The sequence below is a fragment of the Sinohyriopsis cumingii genome, chromosome 5 (genome assembly GCF_028554795.1).
Source record: "Sinohyriopsis cumingii isolate HCF-2022 chromosome 5, ASM2855479v2, whole genome shotgun sequence".
Classification (NCBI taxonomy): domain Eukaryota; kingdom Metazoa; phylum Mollusca; class Bivalvia; order Unionida; family Unionidae; genus Sinohyriopsis; species Sinohyriopsis cumingii.
In genome coordinates this window covers 128,718,658-128,744,174 of record NC_142965.1, presented here as the reverse complement: position 1 = coordinate 128,744,174, position 25,517 = coordinate 128,718,658, and the positions used below count along the sequence as shown (strand labels likewise).

The window sequence follows — 25,517 nt, the reverse complement described above, 5'->3', positions numbered from 1 at the left end:
ACATACTGTTGATGTGTACATAGTTCTAAAACTATGTATATATATATATATATATATATATATATATATATATATATATATATATATATATATATATATAAAGATAATAGATGCGAAGGTCATTATTCACTCTCTATTACTTCACAAGTAAAACCAATTAACATTCCTTGCACAGTAATAAATTAGAAAGAACAATTCACCTCTCTGATAAGCTCTCGGCTTATTTATTTGTTCGTCTCTATGTTAGCAAGAAAGCGGAAGGAAACCTACATCACAGTTATAACAAAGATGTAGTTGGATCCTCTCAGTTAGAAGTCATCATGTGAGTACACCTCTCTCTCTCTGACTATACATACATACATACATACATACATACAGTTGATGTGTACACAGTTATTAAACTATAACTATAACTATATATATATATATATATATATATATATATATATATATATATATATATATATATATATATATATATATATATATATATATATATATATATGTAATAGATGCGAAGGTCATTATTCCTCGCGCTTGGAGATTCTATATTACTTCGAGCAGTATATATCATAGAAGGATTCGTGTTTTATTCTGTACGAATTGATACTAAGGTTATTACTACTGTTGTTTGCTTTTTTTTTTGCACCTACTGCATTATATATATATATATATATATATATATATATATATATATATATATATATATATATATATATATATATATATATATATTGACTGACTGTGTACCTCTCTTAATATAATTTTAAGCCCTGCACATTCAATGTCCCTACTTTAAACATGATATTTGCTAATATTATATTCTATTGTTACCATTTTTCGTGACCTCTATATGAGATGGCCAAGTTAAATTCTGGTCTTACGTCCTTTGTGCTTCGTCGATAGTCCTCTGTACGTTCTCTTTTTGTTTTCTGTTCTAGAATCGTTATGATCTATTTTACCCATTTTAGCGATTTTAGCTATTTTATATGGCTCTTCCGTCTATAAATGGCCTTTGATTGCATATAAGTCGTGCGACGATCATGCATGGCCGCCATATTTAGGTAACATTACAACCAGCAAAATATGTTTACAATAATACCTTCTCGAGAGTCCCCCCACCCCCATCAATAAATACATGACCATATGCTGCATCATGTTGTCAGCTCTTTAAAACATTCAGGATACATAAATGGAATGTCTCGTCCGTTTAGGTCAAATATACAATATAATAATGGGTTTAAAGACTACCTGAGGGAAGGTTAGCACTAGAGAAGATACCGATGTTGATTGAATCCCCAACAACACTGGTGAGTAATATGCAGTTTTACGCTAGCAGATATCTACCGACATGTTACAATACCAAAAGATCTCATATTTGTCCATATACATATTTATTTGAACCATTACAATGCTTCATAAACTGAAGTTGTCTAAAATGTACATATGTACATTTTCCTAAAATTTTCGTACGTCAGGACAGCATATCGAGTGACTTTAAAAAAGACAAACAACTGCATACATTAATTTCCATCGCGTCCTTGTGCACTTGTATTTTACTCTGAGTTGCTGAGTGTCGCCCATTATTGACTACATACTCATGAAACGTCACAAGTGAAATCATTTAATACTCTTTTAGAAATTAAGAATTAGAAAGAAAAATGCAGAATTCCTGTGAGGAATTTATTCGTTCGCTTGAATCATTTTAGCTATAAAAGTATTAAACACGGACTCGTCACATAATAAACGGGAAGAAAAATACGCAGCATGCATAATTAATGGAAACCAATCAATCTGTATCTGTATCCACAAAGAAATTGTATTTAGGTGGTCGTAATGCAGAAATATAATAATAATAATGATTGTTATTATTATTATTATTATTGAGTTCCTTCATAAATTGCTCGATACACAGCCGAGTCATACCAAAGACTTATAAAAATGGTACTAACAACTGCCTCACTTGACGCTCAGCATTACGAGGTTAGTGTTAGGACTGGTCGGCCCGGTGTTAGGATAATGTGACTGGGTGGGGTATCATGCTACGTGTCTGCGGCATGATACCTCAGTGCTAGACATCACTATAAACTGCCACACTGCAAATATCGTAGCGATATGACTGAATATTTTTAAAAGCTACGTTAAAAATCTAAATCACACACACACACACACACACCTTCATAAATTGCTAGTATTTTCTGTATTCTGCTTTTCCCCGTACAATTTAGGAAAGCGTAAGGTACAAAAAGATCGTAGCAGTAGGGAGGGCGAACAGACCAAGGTCGTTTTCCATATAAAAAGCTCTACAGAAAATATTGTTCGAAGAAGGGCTGATTTCACAAAATAAACGCTTCTACGACGATTAAAAATCGTCAAAAAATCTGGAAAAGCATATAGGACATGCCCTCCCTGCTGCTGTGGTAGTAATATTAAATTTATACTTAATCTTAGTCAGTAATCGCAAACAAAACCAAGGTTGTCTTTTTATCCAAATATTTTGTCAAGGCCAATTCGATATCGTGTTCTAGGATCATGTAAATTTACAGTTATAAATCCGTGCGGCACTGACTGAGCTTTACTAAAAAAGTTTTTAAATTTATTTATATCCATCACGCCGCTACACCAAGTTTGATGAATATTTCTCAGCGTGTGCGTGTCAACGCCGTTAAAAACAGCTAAAATATTACAATTATGTCTAATTACTTTTGGTGTTTGTGTATATCTTTGAGTTACATAAATAACATCAGTGTTTTTGTATCTGCTTCTGGAAAATATCCTGGCTGGATTAGCTTGCTTATCCAACATTAACTTGTCGTAAACAACTAAATTATTTATCTCGCCGGATAAATCATCAACTGATGGTGCTTCGTCGATATCTGTGATAAATTCAATAATATTGTCACCGTCGCTCAACAATGACGCGTTTTCATTAAAATCCTTCAACACCTGATAGCATCGCTGATCATCAACTGATGGTGCAACCAAATACAACTTATCCCATTTTAACCACCTCATTATCAAATTGAACAGCAACAGTGCCTTTCCACTATCAGATGGACCTATTATTATCATTCTAATATAATTCGGTAACGCCGCATGATGTTTTACTGGTTCATGTTGTTTTGTAGAGGAAAAAATCAATTACATTCATGATATAATTATATCATGGATTTATATTGTGTTAAATGTCGTTCACGTACGCCAACAACAAATCTAACCACAGTTGTTACACGCAATAACAAAACAGCAACTACAGGTATATGCGCGAAATGTGGTACAAAGAAATTTAGATTGATTTCATCTGGTAAAAAACCAGTCAGAGTAAAATTAGTTGCGAAAAAAAGCAAGGCGGTGATATTGCCGCAAAATTAACAGCGTTGCCAGGATTATTTTGGGCTAAATATCAACGTGAAAAACATCTTCCCGGATATAATTACTGTGGTCCAGGAACTCGACTTGATATTAGGCTTGATAATAATAATCAACCGCGATCAGGAGAAAATCCAATAAATGCAATTGATCGAGCGTGTCTAGCCCATGATATAGCTTATCAAAGTAATGATCTTCAACAGCGACATCTTGCTGATGTAAAATTAATTCACGCGTTAAATTCTATAAAAAAAATTAATCATTCAGAGAAAAATTAGCTAGTTGGTTAGTAAAATCAGCAATGAAAGGCAAATTAGAGTTAGGTGCTGGTAATTAAATATTATGGAATCAATTTATTATTCTCCATTTGGATTTAGGAAAGGTAAATCGGCAGTTAAAAAACTCGCCAGCGCTGCTCGAGTAAAATCTGCTACGGCCGCAGCGTGGTTATCTAAACAGGCCGCGTGGCAAATTTATTTACCGCCTCCTAAACGAATAGAATATGCACATTTTGATGTTACTGTTCCTAATGAAGTTCATCAAGCTGATATTATGTTTTTACCGCATGACACCATTGACGATATCACGTATAAATATGTGTTAACGGTAGTTGATATCGCAAGTAGATATAAAGAAGCAGAACCATTATCTACAAAAGCAACCAATGAAGTTGCTGACGCATTTAGAAAAACGTATCAACGAGGACCACTAAAATGGCCAATTCTACTTCAGATTGACCCTGGCAGGGAATTTGTAGGTGTAGTATCATCGTTGATGAAACAGAATAATGTTAAAATACAACGCGGAAAAGTTAATAATCATAAAGATCAAGCAATTGTTGAGCGATTTAATAAAACACTTGCTGAACGACTATTTGGTTATCAATATGCGAAAGAATTTATTCAAGATAAGCGATCACAAGAATGGGTCACAAGATTACCAAATGTTATAACAGCAATAAATAATGAACCAACACAAGCAATGCCAATGAAACCATCAATTGCAATTACAAAAAAAAATATACCGATAAAAGGACGCGATTTCTCCACGCGGCCGGTTCTATGTAGTATTATTGTGCGATATTTATATAAACCAGGCGAGGCTGAGGGCGGCAGTAAAAGAGCAACAGATCCAATCTGGAGTACAACAGCGATTAAAATATCTACCGTGGCAAAATCATCAGGTAGACCAGCAATTTATGTACTTGATTCACTTGCTCCTCAACGCGGATTTACTCGTGAAGAATTACAAGTGATTCTCCATCAACAGGATTTGGTTGACCGTGATCACCGCACATAATTACTGCGGTATTTTTCGCAGATAACCAATCAAGAAACACTTTTAATGTATCAAATAAAACAGTACAGATTTCATCCCAAATAATAACTTTATTGATGTATTTGTCTCCCATTCGCGAGCAATTCCATGTGCCGCCGCAGTATTCAAGATAACTGTGATACGTACCCGAATTAACACCGCGTTGTTTCATTTCACGCGGTAATCGATGTCTTGGCGTTAACACAACCATGTCGGAGTTTTTAAATAATTCTATTATTCTCGTTGTTTTACCGGATCTGCCCGTTTACGTAGACTGTTTCATACCTCGTGACGAGATCGTACACAGATGGTTCTGTTGAAATTTCTGATACGTTATCAGAATAATATTTATCTTCCACGGCAACATCAGCTGGTATACAATAATTAAGGATATTTTCATCTTTGGTTCTCCATGTGCCCCATGAGCCGTCGCCAGTTAAATTCGTTAGCGCCGATAAATGTTTTCTGTCGACGTAAAAGGAATCAGTAGCTACTCTAATTGCGTCACAGAGAAATCTGTTTATCATTGATACTAAATTTATACTCGTATACGCTAACATCGATGATCTTAAATGAGTATCCTGCGGAGATTCTCCATCAATGTAACTAACTACGGTACCTAATTTTATTTCGTCAGATAAATAAATACTTTCTCGGTTACAAAATACACCTTTCTCGGCGGTATCAGCGATTATAAAATCTAATTCAGCATCGTTCATGATTAATCTGCAATGATGTCGTTGATGTAAATTTTCGGCAAATTTAAACGAAATAACACGAGCGAATCCCGTCAATGGAAAATCTGGCAGCGGACCATTAATTGATGCACGCGTCATCTCGTCGGTGGGATGACCAAATTGTTCAAAATACTTAGCACACTCGCCGTGTCCTAAAAAAACTTCCAGGATAGCACGCAATCATGTCAAATGATATCATATCGAAGAAATGATATTTAGTATTCAATAATCCGCCGTGTCCGTATTCGATACAACTCGATTGAATGTCTTTGAGAAATTCTCTTCGTGTCGGCTTCCATGAATTATTTCCCCTAGCCGCGTGAGCAACAACTGATGGAACAGTAAAACAATTAACCAATATCTGCTCGGGATTCATCGAATATTTTTCTGCTAATTCTTTCATTGAATTATGTAATAATTCACTTCTATACACGTCTCCGTTTGGTCTCACAAACTGATCATATTGTTCATCTCTGGAAAATAACCAAACTGATACAGGATCGAATTTACTTATTTTATAAATAAAATCAAATATATTTTCAGAATAAATTTTAACAACACGATCTCGCAGAAGCATTGTTACCGCGCTAGTCCACGCGTGTGAGTTATGATCAATAATTACAATTGGTGCTCCTTTAGATTTATACGCGGATAGTATAAAATCTCCCCGATAACGTTTTACCACCATGGGAAATTTTAATTTACACGATAACGCAGCAACATCACCCACTGACGCACCAGCAGCAACTGATTCCGCTCACACTGTTATTTTTTCTCGTCGTAAATCAGTTAAACCTTGTCTTCGTTTCGCATTAATAAAATGTTCTATTACTCGTTCAGCTACACAATTTATTTTTACTGACATTTTCATCAACGCAAGCTCGCCAACATCATTTTTATCGCGTAGTTGATAAATTCCATAAACTACTGCAGTAACAGGATACGCGCGCACATAATATGGTTTATCAACGCCAGTTAGCAGCCCCGGCTTAGATTTTCCGCTAACAGTAACAGATTTTTTCCCACTAATAACAGGATCGCATTTATCACGAGTAATCCATACGTCGTTGTCGTTGTAAACGATAAATTTTATTCTAAATATAAATTTTTTATCACCTAACACGTTAATTATTTTTTTAGCTCGTGCATCGTTCATTGTGTTATCAATGCCGTTGGTTTTCCACGTTGACCACATATGAGCTGCTCCATCGTCATAAAATTCTTTCTTGGCGCAGTTTATTTCAGGTAAATCGTATTCAGCATCATCAAGGTCAAATAAATTCATATTATATTTTAAACAAATATTTAAATAAGAATGAATCAATGCAAATGGATAATAGTTGGTTCGTTAACTTGTTGTGAAAAATCATGCCGAGGTGAATTTTGCGGAGAACATTCAGCGTGTATTCGTAAAATCGGCCCCGGACCTACTAGATGTGTTTAATGTAGCGTCGGAATTCGAGAAAAAACACGAATATTCGCGCAATGTGGTGGAAAACGCTATCGAGAACTAAAAAGATATTACAATAAAAAAATCTACCGATTATCTAAATAGGTTTTCAAACAGATTTTGATTTAGACAAATGATAATTAGTATATGGATAATATCTTTACGAAGCATCCAACAATCAACAATTATGAAGCATCATCATGCAACGGTGTTGTTAGAAACTGCAAATCAAACAATAGGTTGGTAATATTGGTAATATTGGTTATCTTGGATTTACTGCGCGCTGTGGTGGAAGGAAATATTATTTTAACCATCGAATTGTATACGAATCTTTTCACGGATCGATCGAAGACGGCCTTGAAATTGATCACATAGATGGAAATAAACTTAATAAGAACTTATCTAATCTAAGGGCTGTTACGCAAAGCGAAAACTGTAAATCAGGAAATACTGGTAGGTTTAAAAGTGTTGGAAAAAAATCAGTTAAATCAGTAAATTTAGAGACCAACGAGGAGATTACATTTCTATCAATGAGCGCTGCTAGTAAATATTTTGATGTTAATCCGGCTTCAGTACGAAGAGTTGCGGAGCGAATATACAAATCAAGATTATTTTATAGATTTGGAAGCTGGATTTCATTTAATTATATTCCAGTATTAGATGATTAAAAATATAATTTTAAAAGAATTATCATATTTCAGTAATTATTATTTTTTGCTTTTAGAAATAATATATTAATATATCATGAACGAAGAAAACATTAACAATATAATTATATCCATCGAGATGTTAAAAAAATTAAAGAAATAAAATTATCACCCGAGCTAAAAACGGAAAATATCATTGAAGATTTTGAATTACTGGCGCAAAATAAGCGCGAAGGTAGATAAGTTTTATCGGCGGAATATAAATTTGTAAAGAAAATTCAATCAGCGATGTATCAGTAGCTGGCTGACAATGATGAATCTGCGATAAAGGATTTTACCGCGCTAGCCAATGCTGTTGAAAAAAAAAAGATCGGAATTGTCTGACGAATACGAGGTTAAAAAAAATGAATAGTACTCGTGTGCAACAACTAACAAAAATGCTCGACGAGGAAAAACAATAAAATAATATTATTTTTTATAAAACACAAAAAATGATATTTTTTCAGGTTTTTATCTAAAATTTTCTTTTTTTACGTGTACAACTATAATTATGATATGAGGAAACCCCCGGAATCCTAATATTATAAATATTACTGCGACTTCCCTCATTGCAACATCGCGAGAAAACAAACTGCTGATTTTATTTCATATTATATTTAAAATAATGAAGGAGGTCGCAGTTTTCCTATAATAATAAATATTACTGCGACTTCCTTCATCATTTTAAATTTAATATGATGAAGGAACTATCACTTTTCCTAATAATAAAAATATTACTGATAGTTTCTTCATCATATTATATTTAAAATGATATGGGTGAAGTGTACATTTTCCTTATAATAAATTATTTACTGACACTTCACCCATGACCCGGTAAAATCAAACAAAAAACAATAAAATAATATTATTTCTAATAAAACTAAAAAAAAATATATTTTGTCAGGTTTTTATCTATTTTGTTGTTATTTTTTCATATACAAATATGATCGCACCAATAAATTAACGCTTAATATTTTCCCGCGCAGATCAAGCAAATTTCCAGATTGATCTATCAGTGAAACATTCATTCTTGATAATAAGCGATTATGACATCGCAGGTAAACTGGATTAATTGGTTCTTGTACGATTAAAAACCCTGGTGGTTCTTTCGGTGAAAACGAATAAAGAATAAATCCTTGCCGGGCTTGATCTGACACTGACGCGTCTGCGCTGTAGCTGTTTTCGACGATGTCGCAACTAAGATTAACTGCAACAACGTTAGTTATATTTACAACTTCCGGTGAAATATGCCAGCCGTGCCCGGAAATGTCGTTATCACGCATTAAAATAGCTGGCAGCGGTAACGTTTTTCTCCACGCGGCGTGTAATTTAGGAAATAGTTCATCGATGGTATCGCTGACAAATTTTTTTAATTCATTCGCGTTATATTCGGGAAATTTAAAATCTATCAGTGCTGCTTCTGTCAGCGAGTACTCGGTTAAAAATTTTTGTTTATTGGGTGATTTATCATTAATTATTGCCCCAATTAATTTTCGATGTAAACCCTCCATGTCGTATACGAACATATTTAATATATTTATGTGTTTTATAATTTTATCACATGAACTTGATAAATCAAAAATACACTCCTGAAAATATTGCCGTAGTAGTTGTATATGTCTTTTATGATCTTGATTAGTTTCTTTAAACTACCTAATGACATCACTTAGTTCAGCATGTAAATCAGGATCTTTTTTCCAATTTCAATGTTAGTACCATAAAAGATCCACATCATATCATCTTTTCCTCTGATGATGAAATTATCACTAAAACTTTGTCTTATCAAAAAGATATTTTCTTCATAGTCGTATTTAAATTCATGACATGATCCGTACGTGACATAGTCGGATCTTTTAGGTTCTGGCGGCGCTGGCGCCACCCTAAGACGGTTCTTATTGAACACGCATAAACATCAACAACGTAATCTGAGCTTACTTCGATGATCGAAGTTAGCGTATGTTCGTGTGCGGATATTTTTATTCCAGGATCTTCTCCGGTTATATTTTTTATTCTACGTGTTAACTCGTCATTAATCTCTTCAATTTGATAACTACCTGTTGGTATTCCAACAACGATCCAATCTGGACTACCATCAGGTTTAGTTTTATTAGCAAAAACAAAAGAATTATTTGATAATAATCCACCAAACGATTTAGATGTAATATTGGGCCAGCTGTAGTAGACTCGCAATTGTGCTAGTGCGATTTTGTCAACGGAAATAGCGGTTGAAAAATTAACGCTATATTCCGGCTTAGTCGAGCTCGCCGAAATCATTATTGTTTTTTGCAGCGTTGTGTTTGTCGCGATCTGCTGATGTAATTCGGTCATTATTATTATCTGTTGCTTTAATCATTTCGTAAATTTTCATTATTGATACAAATTCAGCGTCGGATATGTTTCCATCGGTAAGACTTTCTGATAGCAACAAAGATAAATTTGAATACGCGGTCGTTGCTGTGTTTAATTTAGTTACGTAATCGGATAATTTTTCACTGGTACACGAAGATACTTTTTTCGCGATCATGTTAAGGACACCCGCGATCGTTGCATCGCAGCTAACACAGATAGTTACTGTTATCGGTGCCATCATTGTCATCGCGGATAATAAATATTTCCGCACCATCAACGGCCGCTGATACAGAATAAACAACAAGATGAATGATAACTAATCGCCGTTGATACGTTTTTATCTTTGTGTTGTACACGTCAATGATATTTCTCAGCGACGACTGCCACGCCCGCGCTTGATTGTATCTGTATTTGTATGCCATTATTAATTTACACAGTAAATAATTGAGGTGATTCAGTGATAAATTCCATACACCACCAATATAATGTTGATGGTGGTATTTTTTCAGGAGGTTCAAATGTAAATGTTTCTTCGACGTTTTTATTCATGAAAATATTTAAAAAAACCAAGAAATCTATCGCTGGAATGTCGCCAGTCATATTCTTTAGTTAAAATTCTAAAACTTATTTTGGAAAACATATATAATCGGTACACGCCAGTAACTGTAGCGGTGTATTTGATAGTATTATTTTCTGGCGTCCACGTTGACGGTCCCGTTGCGGTGATAGATATCATATTGTTGACCTGTGATGGGTTTATCGTGGGAGGAATTTTAATAAAGCTAGTTTTTGCGATAACTTCAGGAATTAATAACTCAGTTCACTTGAATGTATCTATGCTAACTTCGATGTTGGCGAGTTTTTTGTTAATTTCATTAATTTTTTTAGTTGTTTCAGTGGCGGTTTAATCTATTTTTTTGATAGCTTCGTCGGTTCTTGTGGTGGCTTCTGTGGTTGATTCATTAATTATTTTGATAGCTTCATTGATGTTTCTAACAGCCTCAGCGGCGTTTTCATTAACTCGCCTGGTATTTTCATTGGTTACTTTGATAGATTCTTGAAGAGCATTAAAATCATCCACGTGAATATTATATTCGGTTCGTCGAATTATATCGGCTAATTTAATATTACTTGTTTTTAGTTTTCCATGTTGATCTTGAAAAATAACTACCTCGTCGGGATCTATTCCTGATATCGCTAAAAGATTATTAACGTCGTCCTTTGTTGCGTACTTAGATAAATCTACACCAACGGGAGATTTTTTTAGCATCCGCGATGAAATGGATCTTCCATAAATGTCAACCATTACAACAATGATTGATTTAATTTATTAGAAGTATACTCGTGGACGGTTTTATGATACGGTTTAGCCGATTTAGATATCGCTGCAAGAACATTAATTGTTTCACTGCCAGGAGGATCGGTTTGCGTCTGCGTCGGTAAATTAGAATACCACGTCGGTGTATTTAATTGTTTTACATAATTGAGAAACGCACGCGGTGGCACTAACCCGTACGAGTGAAAGTAAATAATTTCGCGTGGATTAACAGCGTAAGCAACCCAGTGCGTGCCAGGACCGATGCTGTCATCGAGATTTATAATTGCTGTTTCATTGCAATGTGGACTTGCCGGTAGTTGATCTCGCATAAATACACCACGGAAGAATTTTAGTTTTTAGTTTTTCAGCGGCTTTAATAAGATCAAAATTTGACATCGACGAAACACTTTCTGTTGTTAAATGTTTGGATACCACGACACTGGTGTTCCTGGCAGTCCAAGGCCTTTTCCGTACCACGACGCTGATGTTCCTGGTAATCTTAGGCCGCGTCCTTTTTTGCGCTATATTTTCCTCCTAATGTTTTTATTTGCCGCCATTGATGATGCGGTTCCAACAGCACCTAATGCGGCTGCTTTTGCTACGGCAGGAGCAGCTGCAGCTATTAACGCTGGTAACGCCGCTATCAGCGGCAAGAAACCACCTGATTTTGTCATATCTTTGACCGCACTTGGAGAAAGATCAATTTGAACACCAACATTTGCCGATTTAGCTTACTAAAGAGTTTATGTTGGGTTTTAGTTGTTGACAGTTTATTTGGACCGCCTTGGATTTGATTACTTTTTGATGTTAATTTTACCCCGCAGACTTTTGAGGTGTTTAATTGAAGTTTTTTCATCTGACCCGGAGTCAGATTTACACTAGCGTGATCGTATGGCATTGTTATAATAACGCGATTGATCTAAATTTCGATCACATTTTTTTCCACGGGAGCGTCAACAATTCTCATTCGGCCACCAATACCTTCTAAAATCATATTTCTATCGCTGAGCATAACAGCAACCGCCTTAAATCTATTACTGGCTGCATTAAGTATTCTGGCTTTAAAATGTATATCAACAACAGATTATTCTAATAAATCAATATGTTCCAGTGAAAAAAAAATAGATTGGATATAAATTTCCAAAATCTAATTGTGATATTTGTAATCCGGTATCAATATTTTGATCTCGCCTCATAAAACTCAACAGGCGATGATATCCACGCGCTATTTAATTACCATCAAAATCTAGCGAGGTTTCCTCAGATGGTTCTTGGTGTCCATTTATCCGCAATGATATTTCGCTGGCGTCAATATTATCAAACATCATATGACTATTTCGTTGATTATTTGATCGAGTAGCCAGCTGAAGAGCAACAAAGATATGTCTAGGTGCGTAAACGCCTTGTTGTGATGATAAATGCCAAATAAAATTACCGTTAATATTGCTGCTAATGGTATCGGTAGTTGTTGTTAACCACTACATTACTGATTTACCACCTTGATCCATAAAAGAAATTAATTTTTGTTCTTCATTAAGTGATGAGGTCATTGATGGCATCCATAGCGTAAATTTAGATAATATTACTTTACCGACGCTAGCAGGATCATCATCGTTACCTTCTCGCCAGATGGCATCGTTGCTATCACCTTTTCGATAAAAAAACTATTGTGTGTTTAGTTCCAAAAATTACTTTTCTAAAATCTCTGCAGAATCCAAATATATGCGATAACGGAATCGCACATGAAAATCTTTTCCGAGCACCTTTTAATATTTTTTCACGTGTAACAAATCCTAGACTAAAATTAGGGTTTGCGCCTACAACTACATCCTCAATATTAGCGTCAACAGGAGGAGCAGCAGGATTTTTTGGTTGTCTTATAATATACGGATTATTTTCAGCGCGATCAGAATTATCTTTGGCAAACATCATACTCGAACCAGCCGATCAAGAAAAATCATCTGAATACCTCGCTAGGCCTATAATTGTTGTAGCAATATCAACATCGTCGTTAATTGATTAAATTTCTTTTCCATCGATCATATACGCGACACTCTTGAATAACGCCATAATACCATTGTTGACGAAACCAACTTTAAAATTGGCTGCATATGGTGAATTAACGCCATTAACAACTTCGGATGTTACAAGTTCACCTACAACCTCGATAAACGCCTCACAAGGTAAAAAATATCTGCTAGTGTCATGAACCTGAAGCTCAGTTCGCCCACTTTGATCTGGTGTTACCGCGTTATATGAAAAATATTGATAATCGCGCACTGACTCATCTTTACTTATTTGTTCATTCATGTCGAAAGCGGCATTGGATATTCGCGTGAACATTTTATTATAAAGATTATCTTCTAAAACGAAGACCACTTCCTGATATCATTCTAGTATTTATTATTTCACTTCCTTGATTTATCAGCGATGCTAATTTTTGATTTGCTGCGTCATTTATTACCTTGCTAACGTCGCTAGGCATCACTGATGTACTTGGCAATTTTACGGCAGGTTTTTTCTGCGTATTAAATTTAGTGTTCTGTCTTTGACAGCACTAAACGCTTTACCGGCGACGTCACCGATAGCAGCGGTGGCTTTATCCCGAATAAAGTCCATTGCCTTCATTGATAATTGTTTCGCGATTGGTCCCGCTTTAGGAGCTATTCGAGTAATAAATCCTTTAACGGTATCACCTAATCCATTTCCGTAAGTAATCGCGTATACGGGTAACCGCGAGTTTACCACGCGGACAGGGGTATATTTGTGATAATTTTTATGCACTATCATTTTATTTAATTATTTTGTATTCAACAACTAGTCGCTGTAATCGTCAACGATTTCATCGATGAGACTTCGGTACACGCTAACATCTATGATGCCGCCGTGAAATAATCTTCTGCAGATATCAGTTGCTTAGTTAATTATTTCCGATGAGTTATTGCCGGGTCGTTGTCATCCAAATAGAACCTCTAGCCGCGACACATCATTGACAACGTTATCGGGGCAAATAGAATTATAACCACTACCGGTAGCGCCTGGTAATTCTTCGACACCAGCTTCTTTTCTCATTTGATTTACACGAATTTCAAAATTTATATATCCTGGATCATGAAGATCAACCCTGCTATTTTTCTGAGTAAAATATACCGCGGGAATCAAATCATGTTCGGTTATATCATTAGAATATCTTGGTTTTAGATATTTTCCATTTTCATTGTATTCAAATGCAGCAACACTAGCTGATTCTTTTTCATTCTTAAGTTGTTCGAACGCCTTTTTATTAAACATCACTGCAGGTACCTCTCCTTGTATTTTTGATTGTTCTTGCGGTAAAATTTGCTTTTGCATAATTTGTTCCTGTGGAATTTGTTCCTGTAAAATTTATTCCTGTGGAATTTGTTCCTGTGGAATTTGTTTCTGTATGTTTTTTTTTTTTTGCTTTTTTGAAATCAACGAGAAATTTTTGATATTCTTTATGTTTTTTATTGATAGGTGATCTTGTAGAGGCAAAATATAACGCGGGAATCCAATCACCTTGTTCAATTTTTTCAGCGTGTTCAGGTTTTAAATATTTTTCTTTATTCTCGTAACCGTGCATGGCAATATTAATTAATTTATTTCTGTCCTTGAAATCGTTATGAACATCGTCGGTGAATATATCATGTGGTAATTGTTGAGGAGGTTGTTTTTTTTATAATTTTTTTTTTGTTGTTCTTTAATTTTGTTTTTGTTCTGCAAAATTTTTTGTTGTTGTTTTACTTCTTTCTCAATTCTTTTTTCTTGCTCTCTTTGTTGTTCTGTTCCTGCAATAAAAGATCTATAATTGTTACTATCTTTACTTATTCGAATAATATCTTGTCTTGCTTTTTATAATAAATCAAACCATTTATCACGACTGTCAATAACAACATTAGGGTTTAAATATCTGTGTCTATCTGAAAAGGTTTCATAAGCAAAAGCACCAAATTTTTCAAAATCATCAGAAGTATTAAATGGAAATCTTAATAACGCATTCATTCCATAATTGCTATTTTTTTTTCCCATAATAATCCTTAGATTTTCCAGCTACAGGTGCAGCTTCAGGTATAACTTCAGCTGCAGCTTGAGGTCGAGTTTGTTCTTCAATTTGTTTTAACATTGGAAGAATACCCCGCTTTTTCACATCAGGATCTTCAATATCTCCCAGTAGGATTTTTTTCAGTTGTTTCTGCGGCTTTTGTATTTGCTTTAGTTATCGGTTTAAATAATAACTCAGTTGACTCAGCGAATCCTTGTTTTGCATCTTCAACCGCTCGTAATTTTCTTTTTACTGATTCTCTTACTGGAAGATATTTCTTTATTGCTTCCAATCGTTCTCGTGCCAATCTAGTAGTAAATGCTTCTCCAATATCCATAAATATTAATATATTAATGATTTTAATTTATAATGATAATACATTTTTTATCATGAATTTACAAAATATTTGGATTTGCGATTACTGAATAAGATTAAGTATAAATTTAATATTACTACCACAGCAGCAGGGAGGGCATGTCCTATATGCGTTTCCACATTTTTTGACGACTTTAATCGTCGTAGAAGCGTTTATTTTGGGAAATCAGCCCTTCTTCGAACAATATTTTCTGTAGAGCTTTTTATATGGAAAACGACCTTGGTCTGTTCGCCCTCCCTGCTGCTAGATGGTTCAAAATATTTTTCTATTTACTTGACTGGCCATAGAGCAGAAAATCTTTTGTACTGGTCTGCTTTCCGCCGTCTGTCGTCCCTCAGTCCGTTACCACATGTTTGTTATCGCCGCTCCTCCTTCACTACTTAGATGATTGTCAGTAAACTTTACGTACACATTCATCCCATGGTCTACATGGTTCAAAATGACAATGGTGCTGGTCACCCATGCAATATGGCCACCACCTTATTTATCTTGAAACTGTTGTTATCGCTACTCAGTGAATAGTCATATCAACATGGCGTTTTTACTAAAAGGCTGTTTATGACCTCTATCTGGTCATAAATGAAGATGGTGCCATGGTAGCCATCTTGAACATCTTATCGCTGCTACTCCTGCATGGATGGTCATATCCTCGTATGGATTTAACTGAAACACTTCTTGTGAAAATGTCTATGTATCATAATAAAATAAATACATAAATAAATAAATAAATAAATAAATAAAAGTGGTTTTGATATTATGTATAATATGGCCGCAATGGCAGTCATATTGAAGATCTTGTTATCGCTACTTCTCCTGAATGAAAATGGCGTCTTCACTAAAAGACTTCTTAAGATTTCTAATTGGTTCAAAATGAAATGGTGTTGGCCATAGATCACAAGAGCTTATGGGATAGTCTATTGTCCATTGTCAGTCGTCTGTCGTCCGTCGTCCGACTTCCCTTGTCCGTCCGTTCGTTGGCACAAGTTTGTTATTGTTACCCTTCCTGAACTACTGCGAGAATTGCCATGAAACTTTATATGACTCTAAATGAAAATCGTGCTGTGTGCACACCCAATATGGCCACTACAATGGCCAATTTGAAAATATTGTTATCACTCCTATTCCTGAATGGATGGTCATTTGAACACGTGGTTTTCGCTATAAAAACAAAAAAAAAACTTACTATGCTGTTTAATTGGTCCAAATGAAAATGTGGTCAGTCTGATGTCTAATATGGATGTAGCCGCTGCTGTCTTAAAAAATCTTGTTTTTGTTATTTCTTCTACATGGTTGATGATATCGTCAAGGGTTTTCACAAAAATTATTTCTTATGTTGGTGTCATAAGAAAATAGTGTAAATCTGGCGTCTAGTATGGACGACATCCATCTTGAAAATCTTTATACTGCTACTCCTCCTGAATAAATGGTTGAACAAGTTTTTATTCGCTACTCCTAATCTAACTGGAGTATTGTCATGAAACTTTACATACACATTTATATCGAAATGAAAATGTTGCTGCAGACAACCGTATCTAGCCATCTTGAAAACCTTGTTATCCCTACTCCTCCTGAATGGATAGTCTATGACACGTGATTTTCGCTAAAACGTCTTATAATGTTAACTTGCTCCAAAATGAAAATGATGCCAATCTGAAATCCGTGTTGAAAGTCTTCTTATTTCTTAATTCTCATTCATGGATGGTAACATAAAAATGAAATTTTCGCTGGTGTCGCGACTATATTAAAATGGTACCGATCTGCCGTGCATTATAGCTACTATGGTAGCCATCTTGAAAGTATTCTCACTGCTATTTCTCCGGAATGGATGGTCATATCAGCATTGCGTTTTCACTAAAAGGCTTCTTATCAGGTCTAGTTGGTCTTCAAGGACAATGGTACCTATCTGACCACCAATATTACTGCCGCAGTCACAATTTTGTTTTACTCCTACCCCTCGTACATAGATCGTTATATCAACATAGTGTTTTCACTAAATGATTTCATATGATGTCTAACGGGTCCTAAATTAAAATGGTTCTGATTTTGCGTCCAATATGACTGCCAAGGTAGCCATCTTGAAAATCTTATTATTACTACTCCTTCATGCAAAGTCATATCTTACAAATATTGTTATCTCTACTTCTTCAAAATTAATGGTTATATCTGCAAGGGGTTTTCAGAAGTATACGTATTATTATACTGAGTGGGACCTAAACGGGAATCGTCCACTCGTACATCCAAAAGGACTGCCATGACGACTATTTTAAAAAAATCTTGTTGTCACTACTTCCTGTAAAGGTATAATCATTATGACATGTGGTTTTCACCAAAACACTTCTAATGATGTGTACTTTATCCTAAATGAAAACAGTGCCACTCTCATTTCCAATACGTGCACCACGGCAGCTAATTTGACTCACACGTTAAAAGGAAGGAGTTATCTTACCTGTCATTGGTGGAAATTCTTTTCGCCTAGTAGAGCGTCAGACCCTTATGAAATGTCTTTTTGTTGTAGTGTTATATGATAACGTTTTTGAACATTGGCAAGCATGACGTTTCTTCTTGATAACTATTTGTATAATGTTTTGAATGCAGTATTAATCTCAGACTGACAATTACCGAACCTATCATGCAGCCCAATTCACGAATGTGATTATCCCGGTGTCTCACTTTAATTTCAACATATAATGATATACACAATAGTAATAAATGTTCTTTGTTATAATTAACAATCCTTCTTTATTCTTTTTTATATTTATAACTTCCTTCATTTGAAAGACAAATCCTGAACAAAAAAACTAATGTCAGTATAAATGACATGAATTAAATGTATATAATAAATCTCACAAGTTGATTTGAATATGTATTGTTTATAATTTTAATAGCACCTCGACAGTGCCAAATATTTCAAGTCAAAACAAGACCACTATACGTATTAGCCCGTATTAGCAGAAGTATATGACTCTGATAATAGTCACACACCATGAAGAAATCTGCTAAGAATATTGAAACTACAAATGCTCAAAAAGTTTATGTCAATAATTTACAACATTGTTATGCTCATTTGACATTTACGACGAAAGATCGACGCATTAGTAAATATGTCTTGACATTAATAATGACATTTGAAATATTGGGTCATAGTAAAAGCATGCAAATATTACGTCATGTGCGAACATCATTATTTACGTTCCTATATCGGTCTTTTCAGCTGGAAGACGAGGACAGGTCACAATAGAGAGAATTCTTAAATTCGCAACAAAGAGAACCCATTTCTTGAATTCAGCATGAACCGAACCATCCAATTTGCCGAAGAGATGTTTCCATCCGCAAGCACAACGATTAATCAACTAATACTACTTGTTGAAATTGTTGATTACAAATTATTTGATATGGCATTTCTGAATTACTTCTTTGGACTTGAGTATGAGAGTAGGATGATATATTTGTTATAGTTCACTCACTGTCTTGTATCAATTGGTGAGTCTTCGGTTACTTCTGTGATACAAGAATATGCCTTGGATATATGGCGGCACAATAATTTACAGAAGAAAATCGTACATTTCTTTCCGCCGGAAAGTTCTCGGCAAAAAAAAAAGCAACCACAAAGAAGACAAATAAACAACAATCTATTCAGACCACTTCAACAACATCTACCACTCTGTTTGTCTGTAGCATAAATTAATTAGTTCCTTCCAGTCGGAACTTCTCGGTCAATCATTGTTTTCTATATAACAGAGGTGGTCAGAATGGAAGTAGCTGCATACATTTAAAGTATGATCCTTAGGATTGATCTCGAAGACAAAAATGTGTATTGTATATACACCAGCTTAGAATCTTTGGCATCGCTTCCGGTCCTGTGCGATACAATGGGACTGGGGGTGGGGGTATTTCAACCAATATATCTGGTGATATTTTAATGTAATCTGTGCATAGTTGACAACTGCACAAGAATATCAAAGGCTGAAAAGTTTTATGTAACGTAAGACGTGATAAATAAATGCACCTTTATTAGAAAAATGCGTGCTGGTTTTTCGTATTCAATCTTACATTAGACTGATAAATCAGCCCTTGACCGGTGATGACATTGATTTCTGGGTTAAGGGCTGATATCACATATTCATTAAAAGCTGCAATTATCTGCATTCAAATTTAGCTGCACAGATCGGTGTACATATACACTTGCCGGTATTTCTCGTGGCTGTGCAGCTACCGTCGGCTGAAGGGTTCTTATGGTGTCATGTAGATTATATTTCCTGAGAAAATCATATGTTTGGTGACTTGTAAATCCACCTGGACTAGCCCAACCATCTGCCCTGTGGCCATTTTGAATTTCGCGCTTGATATGGCTATTACCAATTACCGGAATGTGTCTAAAGTGTACGCAGGTTTGTTCCGGAATCATTTGCATGCAGCAAAATTGCACATTTTAATGAACAGGCGACATGAGACCCACAACATCGTCCATCAGTATCAACACAGATTGGTATGGTTGACTCTTCGGACTAATCTTACATCTGCTTGCAATAAATGTGTATAACACGTAGTTTATCTTCATGACGTTTGCTGCGACTATTTTTCTCGTTTCATTCATTTTTAAAACCTGATTCGAGATTCAGGTTTACGGTTCGGTTAGCTGAGAGATGGGTTTTGTTTGTGTCTCGTCGTCGCAATGCCGTGTCCGGTTTCGTATACACCAATTATATGATACAATATATTTCTAAATAACGTAAACAGTGATAGGTAGCAGGTCCACGAGTTCTGGTCAGGAAAGATATGTATCCTTTGGATGAAAGTAATTGCATAATTTGTGAATTTATATTTAAATATTCAATCGCTAATACGTTTTTAATAATACAAATTATTTCACATGTTCCAAACTCATCGATCTATCATCCTCACGTGCAAATAATCCGGATCTTTATAATCAATATTATACTATCTCTGTCTCCCACTTTGTCTCTGTCTGTGTGTGTGTGTGTGTATATATATATATATATATATATATATATCCTGAAAACAGGAAATACATGTTATAGTTTTCTATGCTTGAGAAGAATGTTCCTCATGTAGGTACAATATACTTTTATAACGCAAGTCAAAAAGTAAAATGTGCCTACGTGATGAGAACATATGAAGAGAAAGTGATAGCGCTAGCTACAAAGAGTAAAGCATGAATATATTCATTACATCTTCTACAGTGAACACAGAGAGAAAGAGAGAAATGTCGATTGTACGGATGCCTAATATGTGGATTTTTATGTGCTTTTATTACAATATACATATATCTATAAATGAAACTTATTTACCGATCGAGGCACCAACATTATACAGAACAACTGAAACACTTCCAGTCCATTTTGAGTAATTTCGACCATCTGGACAAGAGAATATACAGACGAAATCTACGTCCCTGACTGGTCCTGATACTCCATATTTAACTCTGTTATTGCAGTGCAGAAGTGAAGGTTTCGTGCAACTTCATTCCTTTTATATAACACAAACAAGAAAAACTGTATTGCATGCGATAGTGATTAAAAAGCTCGCGGCATTTTTTTTAATGTGTAGACCCGTCATATACGCATTTTAGCAAAATGTGTGCATACGTTTTTCAAATTTTAGATGTACACTGGCATTAACACGATTTAGCAAAATTTGTGCATGTACAAATTAGTTACTTTGTTTTTGTAATATGTCGGCCAGTATCACCCATACTAATAATTTATACTTTCAAGGACTTCTTATAGCAATAATGTCACCTTTAATTGCGCTTATCACGTTGCTGTTGAAATACCCTTTTATTAAGCTTGCAGCCTAAACATGCTATCATTTATCATTGAATATTATAAGCATTGTGTCGTTGTTATTGCCACCAAGTACGTGTGTTATGCAAATGATTCTATACTTAAGTTTCGTACTTTTATACGGATCTTTAAAAGTTCACGAAATGTGCATACGCATACGACTGTACTATGATAATGTTAACAGGCGATTAGCTTTTTTTCGGTAAAATATTGCCTGTATGAGACCTCATTACAATTTTAGCTGATTTGATTCATAGTTAGTTTTTCGTTTGGCTACTGACAAGGTCTTGCTTGCCGACCTAGCTAGCTTGTTGACTCCATACAAGCAATGGAACGCATCATACAGTCATAGTTACTTCAGCACCACTTTATTCATACTGACAAACGCACCTTTAATGAACCTTGCAATTGAGGTTAATTCATGGCACAGCTACTCCATGTATGGGAATAACCGAAGTAACGGAACGATACTGAGGGAAATTATATGATCATGTGATATTCCGGTAATGGAATACATTTGCTAAACATTATCAAATATGCAACTGGTGAAATACATTATTAGTCAAAAAGTGTCGGGAACTTTAGTTAAAAAGTGAAAAGAATACCTCTTGAACGTATGACTCCTTTCTGGGGACATGCCTCGAGACGCTACATTCCAAACAAGAGGTAAACTGAATCAAGAGTTTTTAGAATATGTAATGAAGACCAAAGTGTCAAACCTCTTGACCAGATGGTTAAAGTAATGAACCACACAAGCAACAGTAGCAAGAAGATTTGCACGTTACCTTAGGTCGTTAAGAGAAAGAAAATATATAAAACAATCTTTATCATGCTTCTTGTTTTGCGACCATAAATTCAAGCAATGTAAATTGAAATGCCCATTCCAGCAAATTGAACAAGCTGTACATTGTTTATCTCAAAGGAAGAAAACAGCGGCTGTAATTCTTAAGACTGTTTGTATTTCAAGAACATTGAATCAGATGATTGTATATGACAATACATTTGATCTGTTGAATACTCTAAAGCATGGACTGAGGGATGGAAAGTAGTTTTCATCGTTTCAAAGTACACATTGAAATTGTTGGTAAAGACTCATTTCCAGGATATTAAAGTACTGTTGCAATGCCTCTTTCCATTACTGCGTATCAATCCAGCCAATTCTGTGAAACACACTACGATCACGCAAGTCAATTTTGGTGATCCGCTCCTGCTTGGTTCTCGACATTGAAAAAATGCGAAGTCTATGTCGTCTTGGCAATCTGTGAAACCTGCATATGTTAAAAATAAATTTGTCAGTACATATCTGGTTAAATAAGTATGCCTGCTTTCATTTTATTAGCTTATCATGCAAAAACGAAAATGGTATCTTTCACTGATTTTTTTGTCTTCAGAGAACTTCATTCAATGTGGTCAATATAGGAATAACAACCTGACATTTACACCCTAGACTTTTTCACTATGATCTGTTATTTATTACAAACCAATGTCTATTTTCGTGTAAGGTTGGTAATGAATACGATGAAATGAATCAAAGAAACGCTGACATTTTTGCAGGACCAATACAAATATCACATAATACATAATCACATAATCACCAATGTGTGGGGAAAAAAAATAACATTCAACATCGGCATTCAACATACATGTGCACGTATAAGACGATGAACGAACACGGCAAGCAACTTCAACCTAGTGTATGTATACGGGTATTTTGCAGTGACACCTATTAAACCTCTGGAGCCTTTGGAATTTCACTTTTCACTATTAATTCTTTTCACTTCTTCAATCTAAGTCGGATACTCAGAGTTTCTAGAGAAAGGCGCAACTACTTTTTAATGATACATGGTATCAAATATCATGTTACATGGTTTCTTTTATAGCACAATATTTATTAATAACTGGAATTACATAAGGACTTCAATGCAATCATAATGCATAGATCATGTGATAAACCAAGGGGAAAAAATAGCATAACGTTATATTTCTCACATAAGACATGTATATGTACATCCACATCAGAGACACTAAAATAAATTCCTTTTTTCGAAGGCGCTTGCAAGCTATGAATTCATTTTGTATTAACTGCCTTGACTTGCATGGATTATTTCTAGAGACAACTTAAAATATAAACCTCAGAACAAACCACGCACAAGGTGAGAATTGAAATAGCTTTGCCACATTTAACTAACAACGGTTAGCCAATACCTATAAACTATAGCCAAAATACCTGTAATACAGTTAGCTCCCAACTTACACGTAGTTGATTTAACCATGTTTCGCGTTGACGCGAATTAATGTGAACACGCCAGCAGAAAATACACCTCTGTATTTCTGTATTATTCCAAAAGCAATATTTTAAACGTCATTTGGTCATATACGCGAACGTCTTACGAGATGCGCAAACTGAGGCAATAAAGTATTTGTTGAAAAGGTTTTATTGTTGGTACCTTTGGTGTCATATATGTAAGTCTAAGCAACGCAACCCTTCATTTTTCTATTATTTCCTATGAGGAAAAAAATTCAAATCGAGTCGTGCGAATTCGACATACACGAGGTTTCTCAGGAACGCAATATACAGGTATGTCGGGATTGTACTGTACACAACATGTATACAATACAGCAAAACACTGTTAATCATTGTGTGCCTAAAACAATTACCAGTTTCTTCGGGAAGCAAGGGCAGAACAATAGGTCTGGCACTGGGACAGACTGCTTGTCTACTGCGTGAAATATTGTGGTTTTTCCATCTTTCCAGCAAGAGTCCAGTTCTTCTTGCAATATTGGCAGAAAGCAATACCTGATAGCCTGCAATGATACCAAACAATGGTAAAGGGTATGACTTGCTCTGCCCATGACTTTCCAAAAACTTGCCGTGATCGCATCTATGTTTTATACATGCGGAGAGCCAAGAGATTAGTCAACACGACCAAGGCAATTATCTTCAAAGGTTAGCTCCGATAGGATCCAGTTCTCTAACCACCTTCATTACAATATCTCTGTTAACACATATATATATAGATGGATGGATGGATAGATAGATAGATAGTCTAAAAAGACACAAAAGCTGAAACTATAACAGGTGATGTTACTTAATCTCCAGTTTAGGAAGGTTACTTCAGACCTTAAAGCATAATCCCATGTCAATTATTCTTGCAGAAAGTTCTCAACAGACTATTTCTGTATTATTCCATAAACGATATGTTATGCTTTGTCTGTTACATTTACGAACTTTGCAAAGAGTGTACTTTCAAAACAGATAAATTTTAAAATATTTAACGACTAGCTCAGAGACATTCTTTCTGGTTTAACAACCTCTATATACCTACGAAAGTGTATTTTCATTTGTCGAAGAGTGTTACTTGTCTGTAGCCAACAGTGTGTGGCAAATCAGGTAATAACGATTGTAATGAAAAAGGCTGCATAACTGACTGTTTGAGGTTGAAAATGTGTATGCAGTCTAGGAATTTTGACGTGTATGGATTTCCAGGACAATCAAAATGAAAGTTGAAATGTCCAAGAATGATCATGTTTCTACTATCAAACTTCCATACTACAGGAGGTAGAAAACTGCTCCAAAAACAAAAATTCAGTCATGTTTTTTCTTTTTACCAGGAGGAGGGTAGTCGAGGCAAAACAATGGAGTGACTTTGTTCCATTGTGAATGAGGTTTGAACCAGTTTAAACTATGTGTGTTCGAAATTGATAGTTGTAGTGTCTTGAAAACGGTGAATTATGGAGTTCTTTGCGATGACAGCAATCCCATCTCCCAAGGATTGGAGTGGAAACGGCTTCATGGAGTAACCGGAGGGTGTTAGATCCACACACTTTGGCTTATCGCCTGACAACGTTTCTTGTTTTCACTGCTGTTCCCTTTTTAAGTAAAGTTGAATGTAGTCCCAGGTTGATACGTTTAGTGCACAATGTAGTATCGAGCGCCACGGACTTGCTATTTAGTGCAGTTAAAGTGGGTCCATCGTACCATAAATGGTGGACTGGCAAGTATAACGTGATGACGTTATGTTTGAAGCGAAAGACGTTTGTAGTATGAGTG

At 35.2% G+C, this 25,517-nt stretch overlaps 1 long non-coding RNA gene across 1 annotated transcript; it reads left to right on the top strand.

Annotated features, from left to right (window-relative positions):
• The first annotated feature begins 223 nt into the window (after nt 1–223).
• LOC149800214 (uncharacterized) lies at nt 224–20,208 on the top strand. Its single transcript, XR_016420945.1, has 2 exons — nt 224–322; nt 18,874–20,208. It is a non-coding gene; the product is annotated as an uncharacterized LOC149800214 (long non-coding RNA).
• The last annotated feature ends 5,309 nt before the right edge of the window (nt 20,209–25,517 follow it).